This window comes from Aedes aegypti, chromosome 3 (assembly GCF_002204515.2).
Source record: "Aedes aegypti strain LVP_AGWG chromosome 3, AaegL5.0 Primary Assembly, whole genome shotgun sequence".
NCBI classification, from domain to species: domain Eukaryota; kingdom Metazoa; phylum Arthropoda; class Insecta; order Diptera; family Culicidae; genus Aedes; species Aedes aegypti.
The window spans coordinates 388718091-388732011 of NC_035109.1; the positions used below are offsets into that span (position 1 = coordinate 388718091).

The window sequence follows — 13921 nt, forward strand, 5'->3', positions numbered from 1 at the left end:
GCGGATATACGAAACTCACTAGAAACTGGAATCGTTTGAGGTGCGCCGATAGAAAATCCCGTTCCAGAATCAACAATTGTCAAAAAATAAAACAAACACCGAGACATGCTGCACCCGCGAATCAGTAGCATTACAAGGGAAATGCTGTGGGTGCGGTCCACACTGGACCACGGGTTCCTAGATAAGGTTTTTTCATAGCTGTAGAAATTCAGTTTCTAACAAACTTTTACATATGAACAGACAAGGAAAATCAGGTTTGGTGGAGTCCTAAATTGGCAACGAGGTGAGGTCCCTCTGTCAAACGATATATTGATGAAGGTAGCTTAACTCATATCCGCCCAGCGTCCTAAAAATAGGACAGAAGCCCCGAACGCCCAGCGTCCAATAAATAGAACAGTACTTGTAGTGCAAATATCTTGAAAATAAAGAGGTTGAGGAGAAAACTGTCTTCCGCAAAGTTGATCAGAGGACTGCTGACTTCCACTTGGTAACTATTTTAATTCAGAATTAACTTACCAGGTGGCGCACAGACGTCAACAAATGTCAACATATGAAACAACTTTCCAGCGTACAAATATTTGCTTCGTTTATATCTCAGTCCAGCAATGAGATACAAAATTGGAGTCTTCGACAAAGTTGAACAACTAAATAATACTTTTTCGCATAGAACCTTATAAATTCTGAAAACACTCCCAAGATAGCGCTAGTGAGACAAAACTTTATTTATTTATATATTAGTCCAGTAATGAGATACAAAATTGGTGTCTTCGACAAAGTTGAACAACTAAATAGTATCTATTCGTATAGAACCTTCTAAATTCGGAAAACACTCCCAAGATGGCGCTAGTGAGCTAAAACTTTATTTATTTATATCTTAGTCCAGTTATGAGATACAGAAATGGTGTCTTCGACAAAGCTGAACAACTAAATAATACCTTTTCGCATAGAACCTTATAAATTCGGAAAACACTCCCAAGATGGCGCTAGTGAGCCAAAATTTTATTTATTTACTAGTGGTCCCGGCAAACTTCGTCTTGCCATCAAGTAGGCTGTTGAAAAATGCTATGAATCGTCCCAAGCAAAATGACAGTTCCATTCACACTCGTTTTTTCAACTTTCCTGGTGAATATCCTGGGACTTTTATACACACAAACACGTCGGAACACTTGACGAAAAAAGCGGAGAAAGAATCATCTAGATCTGTTCTCCCGTTCGTAAGCCATTTCGTGACATACAAACATAACTCCATTTTTATTTATTGAAGTATCGAAACACAGTGGAGAGCTTTGAGTGATTCGTCTTGTATATTTGGCGTCTCGAGGATTAATGAATAACAAAACATCGAATGTCCCTATTCTGCTAATCATAGCCTGCTTCAATTATATAATACCTCATTGCCTACTTAAATCTCCTACAACTCGGCCATCCTGACATTCACATCGTCCCGATGTGCATTTAATTCGTTTTTCATATCCCATAACTTCATATTTACAGGATCAAAAACTCCGGTAAAGGGTACACGTGTAAGCTGAATACCATCAACATCACTAACAACATAACGATTATTTGGAAGCGTTTTTCTGACAATATAAGGACCTTTGAATTGTGCTTGTAACTTAGATGAACTCCCAGGTATAACATGATGTGGTATATAAACTAGGTCACCTTCTTGATATTTTGTGTTAATCTTACATTCGGAGTCGTATTTCTTTTTGTTGTAAATTTGAATTGCTCTGTTTATGGCAATTGCTTTTTCTCTAACTTTAATCAAATCTCTTTCAATGTCTTTATTTTCATTAATACTTCTCTCGATAATACTAATAGTTGATTTCTTTTGGTTTATTCCAAATAGTACTTGCGAAGGGGTATTACCTATTGACCGACAGAAAGTATTATTGATAAAATGTTCGGCATCTAATAAAATTGGACCAAAACCTCTTGTAGGATAACTTTCAACAAGTTTAGCTATTACTGGTGTTAAAACTCTGTTAAACCGTTCTACCTGACCATTTGCTCTTGGACATGCAGTAGCTATTAAAATATGTTTTATTTCACATTCGACATTAAATTCTCTAAAACTATTCGAAGTGAAACAACTTCCACGATCAGAAATAATTTGATCAGGTATTGAATATGCACTAAAATAATGTTTAAGATGCTTAATTACTTCACTCGTACTGCCGATCATCGATCTTGAATTACTTCCAACTCCATTCTTGTTCACAACATTCGTAACAACTCCACGTTCACCAACAACCGTTGATTCGGTTTCGGCTCGCGTAATATCTTCTGCAGTACCGCCGTCTATATTTCTTGGGTTTGACAACTTCATTTGGTTTTCATTCGAAACGCCTTTGACGGTTAAAAAATTCTCATCATCAGCTCCTCGTCTTGAAAAATCGCGCGTGATCATCATCCCACTTCTGAATTGAAGTATCGAAACACAGTGGAGAGCTTTGAGTGATTCGTCTTGTATATTTGGCGTCTCGAGGATTAATGAATAACAAAACATCGAATGTCCCTATTCTGCTAATCATAGCCTGCTTCAATTATATAATACCTCATTGCCTACTTAAATCACCTACATTATATAGATATATTAGTCCAGTAATGAGCTACAAAAATGACGTCTTCAACAAAGTTGAACTACTTAATAATATCTATTCGCAAAGAGCCTTATAAATTCGAAAAACACTCCCAAGATGGCGCTAGTGAGCCAAAACTTCATTTGCTTATATCTTAGTCCAGTAATGAGATACAATAATGGTGTCTTCGACAAAGCTGAACAACTATATAATACCTATTCGCATAGAACTTTATAAATTCGAAAAACACTCCCAAGATGTGCGCCAAAACTTTATTTGCCTATATCTTAGTCTAGTTATGAGATACAAAATCGGTGTCTCCGATAAAGTTGATCAACTAAATGAGAACTATTCGCCTGAAACCTTACTTGTTCGGAAAACACTCACAAGGTGGCGCTAGTGGTCAAACATTTTATTTTTTTATATCAGTCCAGCGATGATATTCGAAATTGGTGTCTACGACAAAAATGTTCAACTAAATGGGATCTATTCGTCCAGAAACATAGTAGTTTGGAAAACTCTCCCAAGGTGGCGCTAATAAACAAACATATTATTTGCTTATATCTCAATCCATGATGGGATACGTAGTTAGTGTGAGAGCTATTCGCCTGGAAACTTATTATTTCGGAAATCACCTAAATGGCACTTACTGGGCACACATTCTATTCGCTTCAGTCACTGATTAAATCCAAAGAAAGCTATTCGCCTAAAACCTTCTTAGTTCGGAAGTCATTCTCATGATGGCGCTAGTCGGCAAATATTTTATTCGCCTATATTGAAGTCCAGTGATGAAAAATTTGGTATCTTCGAAAACGATGATCAACTCAAGGAGATATTTTCACTAAAAAAACACATTAGCTGGGAATTGCTTTTATGTGCGAAACATCAAGGAAACAACCAATAAGAAATCGGTCTGATAAGAAATTGGTCTGCCTAGATTAAAACAATGCATACTTACTATCGATTCGAGCAACAATCGCTTATTTCGGATGCAATGTTCCTTACATTTTTAGATGACCCTTGACATAATTTATAGAAGGCTAAAAAAAGAAAACACATGTTTTCTAGCCGTCGAATAAAGAAGATGATCTTTTGAAGAGAGTGAAGAACGAAAAAAAAACGACAAATTGACTTATTTATCCATGAACTGAACTTCAAGGGTGAAGGGCGGCTGTCAAATTGAATTGAATAGCCGCCAACCTGAGTCCAGAACCAGTTTTATGGCTTAACGTGGAAAAGTAAAAATTATTATTCGCAAAATTACAGGTAAAAAATGCGCTTGAAAGATATTGTTTGCAACGCTACTGCAGTGCGTTGTTGCCAATTTAATCAGAAAATTCTACTAAATTCCCAAAATGAATGTTTTCGATAAAATTGATTACGCTTTCACCATTGTTTGGTCGTTATTTTGTATGGTTGTTTACTTTTTAGAACCAGCGACACGTTAAGGTAGCAGTAGAGATGCTGAACTCACTCGGGGCAAGAATTGTGACATTTGAGCGGGCACGCTTCCGTATGCTCCCCAGGTATTCTGGCCTAATCTAGTGTCAAAAATCTTGGACCGCGTGGATTCGGTGTATAAGACCATATGCATCAGTGATGCAGTAACTTCAACATTATAGACGAATAATGTTGGCTTCAAATATTCACGTCTGTAATGCATGTAATAGTTGGAGTCCAATATTTGACTGTCATTGGGCTGAAGGACTAACTTTTGATTAGCACTAACAAAATTTTGATATTGCCAAATATATATTTCGATCGCTGTCAGATCCGAGCCACATTGTATACTAATAACTTGACCCAGAAAAAATATTTTGATAGTTATGTTTTCATTATCAGCTGGCAAGTTTTATAGAATCTTTTTAAAGACTATTCTTAAACATCTGTAGGTTTTTTTATAATCAAAATATTTGACGTAATATTTTATTTTGTTTTTGGTATAAAGGGTGTTAATGTGCATAATTGTATATGTACATGTATGGAAATGTATGTATGTCTGTATCTTACTTACGTGGTAGAGCAGAAAATTGAATTGAAGTCTCTAAAAGATTTTGTTCTGGCATGCATCTTTCGCCTCTGAAATTTGTATTCTTTATGTTGCAATTTCTTTATCAGGGTACGTCCATAAATTACGTCACGCAAAGATTTGCCATATTCATCCTCCTCAATTTTCCTCTATATCACACTTTTTGTATGGATTTCAATTTTTATATGGCTAGTCACGTTTCCTTGTAACCCCCTTTTTCCTCTTCTGTACGTGACGTAGTTTATCAATTACCCCTCACCTGCAGTTTTTTTTTCAACTTGTTTACATTGTAATGGGTCGAAGAGCATAAAAATATATTTGATTAATCTCGAAAATAAACTTATAGAGCAACTAGATATGGACGACACACTTTCAAGAATTTTTTTAGATCCCCACCATAGACTTGAATTTTTTTGGTGAAATAAGGTTTATATTATGAGAATACGACTATGAATAACAAAAACGTAGCTGAATTCCAATTGTGAGATACCTTGGGCGTTAACGGGTTAAATACCTATTTCGAAGTTGACTCAAACGATACAGATCAATTCTTTCTATCAGGTATCTTGAACCTTAGAAAGTACTGTTTGTTTGAGATAATTATTATTACGAGCCAAAATCTGAGTCAAGCCTGTTTCCCCCAAGTAATCAAATAGCACTTTAGTTCCCCCTTCGTTTTAATATAGTGCTTTTATAGAGCTCACATGCTTTATATTAGCCGTATTATAGCCCTATAAACCCAAAAAGGCGAATTAACGGGCTAGTGGTTACTTGGGCCATTTCTCTCAAAATAAAATAAATTTAGTAACTTTTTTAGAGACAGTTGATTTTTTGTACACATTTATTTATATGTTTCTTGAAGGAGTAGTGTTTGATCCTTCGACCTCGATCCTAAAGTCAGAACCAAAAATGTCGCGCGTCGGTTGCGAAGTGAAATGAAAAACTGCCCCGATTCGATAGTAGTGGTGGATCCTTCGACCTTGACGCTTGTTTCTGCGGGGGCGTCGTTCGCGTAGTAGTGAAAAAGTTCCGCGATTCGTTAGTAGTGTTTGATCCTTTGGTCTTGTCGCTTGCTTGTGTAGAGGCGAGTGACGAACACTTGTTCGGCGTTCAATGTATTTATCGAGTAATATCCCGAATCTGGTGAGGAGCAATAATTTCAAATTATCTATTTATCATTTACCAAAACACATTCTTTAACCAACCAAACCCTTTCCAATATCTCGCAGTGTGGAAGTGCAGAGGACTCCTCGGCTTCTATAAATCAAGTAACACGTCAATATTTCCATACCATCCCCAAATTGACCTGCATTCGAACGCAGCCGGCGCCTTCATTGTTTGTTATAATCATGAGAGCACCAGTACTTACACATTGAGGATGCAACTGATCCGGAGTAGCATCTGTTAATGTAAATATAGATGTTCTTGCAATAACGGAGTAGCAACTGCGGGCGGTCAATCATGCTCATGCTCATGTTACTTATATGTTTCTGAAAGGCTTACAATTATATATTTTGATGACGTTAATCAAAAACCACTCCTGAACTACTAACCTAGGAAAAGTTGCCAAAACTGCAAAATCATTCAATTCATTCAAAGCATTTTTAGTCCCCAACTGACTGACTCAAGCTTGCCTTTCAATTGAAACTATACTGTTTCGTTTCAATCCGACACACCTTTCCTTTCATCGCAGCAAGCGTAGTTTCTAATTTCTTTCGTGCTGCTTGTGCATCGCGCGTCATAAATCAGAATCGCAGCGAGCTGGTCTTTCAATCGGTAGTTTCTAACTTTAGGTGTTGATTAATTCAAACGGACGACATGATGGCCCGCATAGTTTCTTTATCTTAATTTATTACCTAACAAGTTACATATATTACAATTGCAAAAAATAGGTAAAATTCAATTTCAAACATTAGGATAGATTTCAATGAAATCAAATGAAACGAAATTCTAACTATTTCATTTTACTTTTTTTGTTCGTTGCTTACAATCGGGAAACGAAACGAATGAGTGTGGAACGAAGAACGAAGCGACACATTTGTTCGTCACCATCGAGACGACACAACCAATCCTTCGTGTTTCACAAAATGCTTTCAAGGGGACGGACCTGGTGTAGTGGTTAGAACACACGCCTCTCACGCCGAGGGATCGCCTGGGATCGAATCCCATCCCCGAGATAGTCACTAAAAATTTCAGTGACGTCTTCCTTCGGAAGGGAAGTAAAGCCGTTGGTCCCGAGATGAACTAGCCCAGGGCTAAAAATCTCGTTAATAAAAGATAGAAAAAAAAATGCTTTCGAAAATGCACAGCCCTGGTCTATATACTGATACTGATGAAAAGGCAAACCTTAAAAAAACACAAATAAGTGTATAAAAACTGCAATGAATTAGTTTAAATTATGGTTTTCTACTAATCAGTAACGATATGCTTTTGTATTTTACTTGGAATCAATTTTTAATCATGTTTTTAGGATTGATTGATTGATTTGACTTTATTAACGAGATTTTTAGCCCTGGGCTAGTTCATCTCGGGACCAACGGCTTTACTTCCCTTCCGAAGGAAGTCGTCACTATAACTTTTTACGTCATAAGTGACTATGTCGGGGATGGGATTCGATCCCAGGTCCTCGGCGTGAGAGGCGAGTGTTCTAACCACTACACCAGGTCCGTCCCCATGTTTTTAGGAATGTTTACTAAAAAATTTCTAAAAAAAATAAATTATCATAGAATGATTAATTAAATACGTTGCTTAATAGAATGCTTAATTCAATATATTGCTACTGTTTTGTCGGCGATTTTGTTGAAATGTTTCGCTGAAATATGTCATGAAATTATCAGTAAATGGCAATCATTTGCATCTCAATTTTAACGTCTTCAAATCTATTTTATACTAGTGGTCCCGGCAAACTTCGTCTTGCCATCAAGTAGGCTGTTGAAAAACGGCATGGAACGCTCCGTGCAAAATGGAAGTTCCGTTCACTCCTGTTTTTTCAACTTTCCCGTTAAATATTCCTTGCTTTTTATATACACAAACACGTCGGAACACTTCAGGAACATAACTATGGAAGAATCATTCAAATCCGTCGAGCCGTTCTCAAGCCATTTCGTGACATACAAACACCACTCCATTTTTATTTATATAGATTTCGGGAGTAGTGATGAATCTCTAGTTCGAGGTCAATAAAACTAGCTCAAATAAATTTATTTGTGAAATTATTCATTTGAATACGTTTTATTCATGCTGTTCGGAATTTGAATAAAGGTGTTCGGAATATGAGACAGAATCAACACAGTGTTCCGCACACACAATAGCTAACAGTTAGACTTTGCGAGGCAATTAAAATGTACAAATGTGCCTATCAGATGCATTTGAAGTCACTGTTGGCCTTAAGTGTTCGGAATATGATTCAAACCGGTATCTAGAGCTACTTTAGAATAAGTTCATTTTCATTTCCCTCAAATATCTTCAATTAACTAATCCTGCGATTCATATGATTAGACTTTGATTGGATCAGTGACAATTCCCTAAACTCAGTTTTGTTGGCAGTAAATGTTCATTTTAACTAAACACCATCACCTAAAAGGCAAATACTCACGCTTGATTTGAGCTCTTTGGCATTAGTATTTCTCCATACTTTTGACACCACTATTTACTTGATCTTTGTGTGTAGTTTCTTATTTTGAAATACTGATATAATTCATAGTGTGCATTAAGAATTTCAATCTCTGGCATTATCAAGAACATAAGTACCATATGGAAAGTTAGTGGTAATTATGTTCAATTTCCTAAGTGATATCTAGGGTAGGTGTACCAGTTATGGACATAGTGGTTCCCTATTTCGCCTTCCGGATTACTTGGATGTTTTCACATTTTGAAAGATTTTGTGTGTTGTAGTAGTAAGGTTTAAGATTTATCTTGATGTTTAAACATTCAAAAATATTTAAAATGTGAAAGTTATCGAATTTCACATATGACCAAATAGGAAACCACTATGGCCATAACTGGTACACTTTCCCTATTGTCGTTGAACTGTTGGAAAGTTAGGTATGGAGTCACTACTGGATTGAATGAAGGCAGGGCTGGTAGCGACTAAGTGTCTTGATAATGGAAGACCTGTGAGAGACCTGTTACCTGAGAGACCTGTGGCCTGAAAAAAGAGTCCTAAACGGAGCCAAGAAAACAAAAAAAACAACTTGAATCAGGAGATAAGATGTTTATTCCTTCGAGAATCTTAAATAAACATTTCTCTAAGAATAATATTAGATTTTTTTCGAATTTCTCATGACATTACTGTTTGTTTTTGTGTTAGCTGTCACTATTAAATGAGGACTCCTTAAGAAATCCCTTCTAGAGTTTCATTTTTTCTATCGATTTTCCTAGGGATAACCACAGAAGTTACCATATGAATTTCTCCAAAGATTCTTTCAGAAGTTTTTTTGAGAAAGTTCCAAGTCCTCCATCGTTTACTCTCGAACTTCTTCCAAGATTCTCGTTTAGAACATCTTTAGAAAACTCAAACAGTATTTTCTCAAGCGATTTTTTTGGATAACCTACATAATTGTCGTTCAGCGTTTCTTTCACACTTCAATCAGAAGTTTCCCAAAACGTACCTCTAAGGATTACATAAACTTTGAAAAAATAAATCCCAAAGACCTCAAATAACTTTTATAGGAATTAAATTGGGAGGCATTCCAGAAGGAAATCCTTATGTAACAGCTGATGAAACTTGAATAGGTTCTCCAGCAACCCTTCAACACCTACAAGTAATCCTGGACTCTTGAGAAAACCTAAATAAGATATCATAGAAAAATTGCAAAATTTATTAAAATAAAATATCATCAAATCTCTGAAAGAAGCACCTTTCACCCCTCTACCGGCAACTTCATTTTTACCGCAAGAAAAATATTCAAATCGCGATAACTTATTTGTTTCTCGATATTGTTGCACCATTTTTCACAAGATCTCAAAAAACTCTTCTAGTTTTAGAATCTGTGCCAAAATTATTCTTTGGTCTTCTGGATCCGGAGATATTCCGATGTTCCTTGGGGGACCGACATTCTTCATATAAAATGTATTTGGTGGGCAACATAAGTTTGGTCAATTTATCAAAAAAAATAAATGTGTACTATACAATGGCAGGTAATAAGAAGCTACTCTAAAAAAAAATATACAAATCGGTTAAGTATTCTTGGAGAGATCTGAAAATTACGATATGCGGTTTTTTAGAGTTTTCAGATCTTTATTTGTGCAGCGTGGTAACAAAAACATAAATGCTCATTACTCTAAGACGACTGCACCAAATTGCTTCATTTTTTCACAACATACTCGCACTGATGTTTTATTCCGAGGAGTGAATATTCGAATACGATAAAAATTCTGTAGCCTGAGATATTTGCGTGGGTTATGGCTACGCGTCGGTCCCCCAAGGAATTTTGAAATATCTGCGGATCCAGATGGCCAATTATCAACATCGACACATATTCTAACACTAAAACAGTTTTTTGAGAGCTTGTGAAAAAATGGTGCAAAAATATCGAGAAACAAAAAAGTTATCGTGATTTGAATATTTATTAGCGGTAAAAAATGAAGCTGCCGGTAAAGGGGTTAAAAATCAAATCTTATACAGATATCAATCAAACAATTTTTTTGATTGAAGGAAATTTAAATGAGTAAAAAGAAAAAAAATGCGTTATTTTCAGGAGTCCTCTTAACAATCAAGGAAAAAACCTCTAAATTAGCAACACTTCTGTTATGAAATCAAATTTATTTCTCATTTATTATTTTTATCATATGTTATTCTGGTATTAGCGATCGAAATATTTTGAGAAACGCTGAATCCAAAGATGTCCGGCACAATGGCCGACTTGTCCCTCTACTCACGTTTTCAAAGGCACAAAACTGGAGAAATAGTTGGCAAACGTTTCTGAACTTCTTATTTTAAGCTTTCTGCAAGTGCACTAAGCCAAAATAAAAAGTACACTGTTGTGGGATGCTTTCTTCGCGAGATTTGTGCCTTTGAAGTTTCAGTGCAATTCTAGAAGTTGATTCCAAACTCTTTCACCTTTAGGCCCAAGTAAAAATGAGGCAAAAGTGAAAAAGCAGTTTTCACCGTTAAAATCGACAAATCGAAAAAAAACATACAGCTGTTTTATTTGCAAAATGAAAAGGCTGTGTGTTTTTATTTTTTCCGATTTGTTGATTTCAATTAATTAATTGGCTCTTTATTATGGGGAAATTCAGCCCGAGGCTGGTTCATCCCCGAGGTTGTTGATTTCAAGGGCGAAAACATCTTTTTCATTTTTGACATTTGCTTCAATTTAACTTGCACCTCAAATCGAAAGACCAACTCAATTCGCATGTTATTTGGAAAGATAGGACTATTCCGCACTTGCATCAACCGTTTGTACATAGAAAATGTGTTTATTTTATCTGAAAATAATTTAATTAAATCGGTTCATCCATGCAACCGTTATAACACGGTACACACAGAAATTGAAGCCGTCAGAAAATGTTCAAATATAAACAAAAACTGTTTTTAAATTTCTGAACTAAAAGCCTATAAATTCTTCGGTTTTCAGCGTGTTATACGACTTGGTTACGCTGTGCAATTAATTAATTGGAACAAAAAACTAAACTCACACAAAAAATGAATTGAAAGCATTCACTTCGCGTATTTGCATTGGGCTTTAGATATATTTTTACAAATATTTTTTTCTTAGGCCAGTCAAAACCAGTGCTTCTACCCTATTTTTAGAACTTTTACTAGCGCAACTTCTCGGTGCTTAATGTTAATGTTACCAAGATTTCGGTAAAAGTTTTATCGAGATATCAGCTGTTGGATTTTCGGCGATTCCGTTTATGAGGTCGATTTCTGAATTAAATTCCTTAACCAATTTCTTCAAAAACTTTGAGATGAACCTTTGTTGATTTTCTTGGTAGAACTCCTATAGAACAACTGGAGAAAACGTTGGAAGAATTAGTCATAAAAATCTAAAGGAAGTGGCGTACCAGTCTTGATTGGCATATTACTTATCATTGATTGACTTTTTGACAACTAAATTACTTCAACAATACACATGGTTCCTGTTCTCTGTAACAATCATGATCCGCATTTAATCATGAGAGTCTCTTTACCGTATACTGCTACAGCTCTGATTATATCAGGAGAATAACAGTGCATCGATATAAGCTCCAAACGCTCTCAAACTGGGAGTAATATTGCTATAGGGTGTTGGGGGATTGTTTATCATGCCAGTAAAGTAAAGCTCCTACCCCCCAATGGTAAATGAACGAGAGAAATGGATTTTATCATCGATCTCTCTTTGGGGCTCTCCTTCGCTGCTGCTATTTATCAAGGGTGTTACAACTTGCGAAGCATTACCGATCATGGACCGATACAGATGCGATGTTATTCTTCGCTTGCTTTGATCGTGCTTCGATATCAATTGAGTACGAATTTTGCAATGCCTGATGTTGACGTAGAGACACACTCGTCAATTTTGAGGGCCCCTAAATTTGATCCTGTACCACGCCCCAAAAATCCTAGCTACGCCGCTGCCACGAAGGTCTCAAATGACCTATCAAATTCGGTGTGCCATTCATAAAACAAACACCGTTTCTGTCCTTGTTTCGCCCGGTTTTGTGCGTTGGTACTTTTCCACCTTCCCTCTCGTTTATAGCATTACACTTTTATTATTAGTTTTCATTACATTTCACTTACTCTCTTCGGTCTATTCGCTGGGTTGTTGTTGCTGTAGTTGTCGATGGTGCATTATAGACGACTGTTTGAAGCAATGTGCCAACAAGAGATACACACGCACACTTCTAACGTCTGATGGCCCAGAGGGGATGGAGGGTGAAGGGACAGGTGCCTCTCACCTGTTAGCACTATAACTTGTGTTGTATACACCAAAAAGCACAAATCGCAAACCCTCCGGTTATACCCTCCTAAGCGGCTTCGGTTAAGAGGCCTATGCTTCGACTGCTCCCCAGGTTCAAGCAAAGTGCGGGTTTTGCGTCTCTTCACCTCATGGGCGATACGGCGGCGGGGGCAACACGGAGAAAACGAGTTTCGCTTCGAATGTTTGTTGTAAGAAGCAACCACCAACTTTACACTACTTGTAGCAGCAACAACACTGACTGGGTAATAGCTTTATTTTTTGCTTTTTCTTCAAATTGCTCGTGTAATTTTTGTTTTGCCTTGAAGCAAATCTTCTCACTTTTTTCTTCGATTGATTTCGATGCAACTTGCTGTACTCTTCTTGGGCGGATTTTTTTTTTCAGATGACGATGATGATGGTTACCGATGGTACAACACTTCAATCAACTCACAAGGAGATTCAACTTCACTGAGTGCCTACAAACGACACCGGGGACACGAAACTGGTGTAGAATTTGTAAACTACTCAGAATATGGATCTATACAATGTGCCCGCGCTAAACGTATGCTAAACCAATTGAGTGAACAACCAGGTAGTACTGAGTGAACCCTTTAATCCAAATGAATTAATACAGAACGATGAAAACTACTATTTCATAATAATCAACAGGTAATCTGTAGAAATCATTTTGCAACTCTATAGATTACCGTTCTCAGTCTCTGAATAACGCAACCGAAAACAATCGAAAGAGCATCGAACACCACAATTCGCGCAAATTCTTCCAATTAGTATCGTCATCCACTTGATTGAATCTATTAGCCGTTTGACGTCACTATCCTCAATACTCACTTCGAACCGAGCCACTTTTGTTCAGCTGATTTCTAACGCAACGGAGGGCAAAATCACAAGAAATATGCTCCTCTTTCTTGCTCTTCACCGCCAATTACATAAAAAAGCGTTCTTCTTCAAACGTTCGTCCAACAACAATAACACAAATCGCGAACACCACGCGAGCGAAACTTGGCGCTGGACGACTGACTGAAACTTCGGTATCAAGAATCGCTGGTGAGAGAGAACTTGTGCGATGTGCGTGTTCACTCGCCGAGATAACTTTCGCGACTGAGCGCCAACTGAAAACTGACCGAACCGATTCGATGTGATGTCGACCGACGGCTGGCTGTCTGTCTGTCTGTCTCGTCGACCGCCTGCGAGGTATAATCTTTACCTTTCAGGCATGCGGGCACCGGAGGCCCTGTTAATAATCCACCAGGGAAAATTGTGGCGTACGTTCCTTTTAAGCTTTGTAGACGAACATCCAAGCGTACCAAATACTGGTGCTTATTATACCGAGATATCGCCAAAACCTTGTCAAATATTGATTTTCCAATTTTTATTTAATTACTGAGACTTTGCGAACAAATCGCCAA

At 37.1% G+C, this 13921-nt stretch overlaps 1 protein-coding gene across 7 annotated transcripts in view; it reads right to left on the reverse strand.

Moving 5' to 3' along the window:
- The window catches only part of LOC5563690 (sn1-specific diacylglycerol lipase beta), a 111846-nt gene extending 98210 nt beyond the window's left edge, over positions 1-13636 (reverse strand). Inside the window, exons 1-2 of one of the 7 annotated variants that reach the window (XM_021853891.1) lie at positions 13344-13636; positions 12335-12940 (exon numbers count right to left, since the gene is read on the reverse strand). The gene's annotated coding sequence lies outside the window, so the exon portion shown is untranslated. Of the gene's footprint in view, positions 1-12334 lie in introns of all 7 variants that reach the window. The other 6 variants (XM_021853889.1, XM_021853888.1, XM_021853887.1 and 3 more) reach the window with 6 other exon arrangements.
- Between the last annotated feature and the right edge of the window lie 285 nt (positions 13637-13921).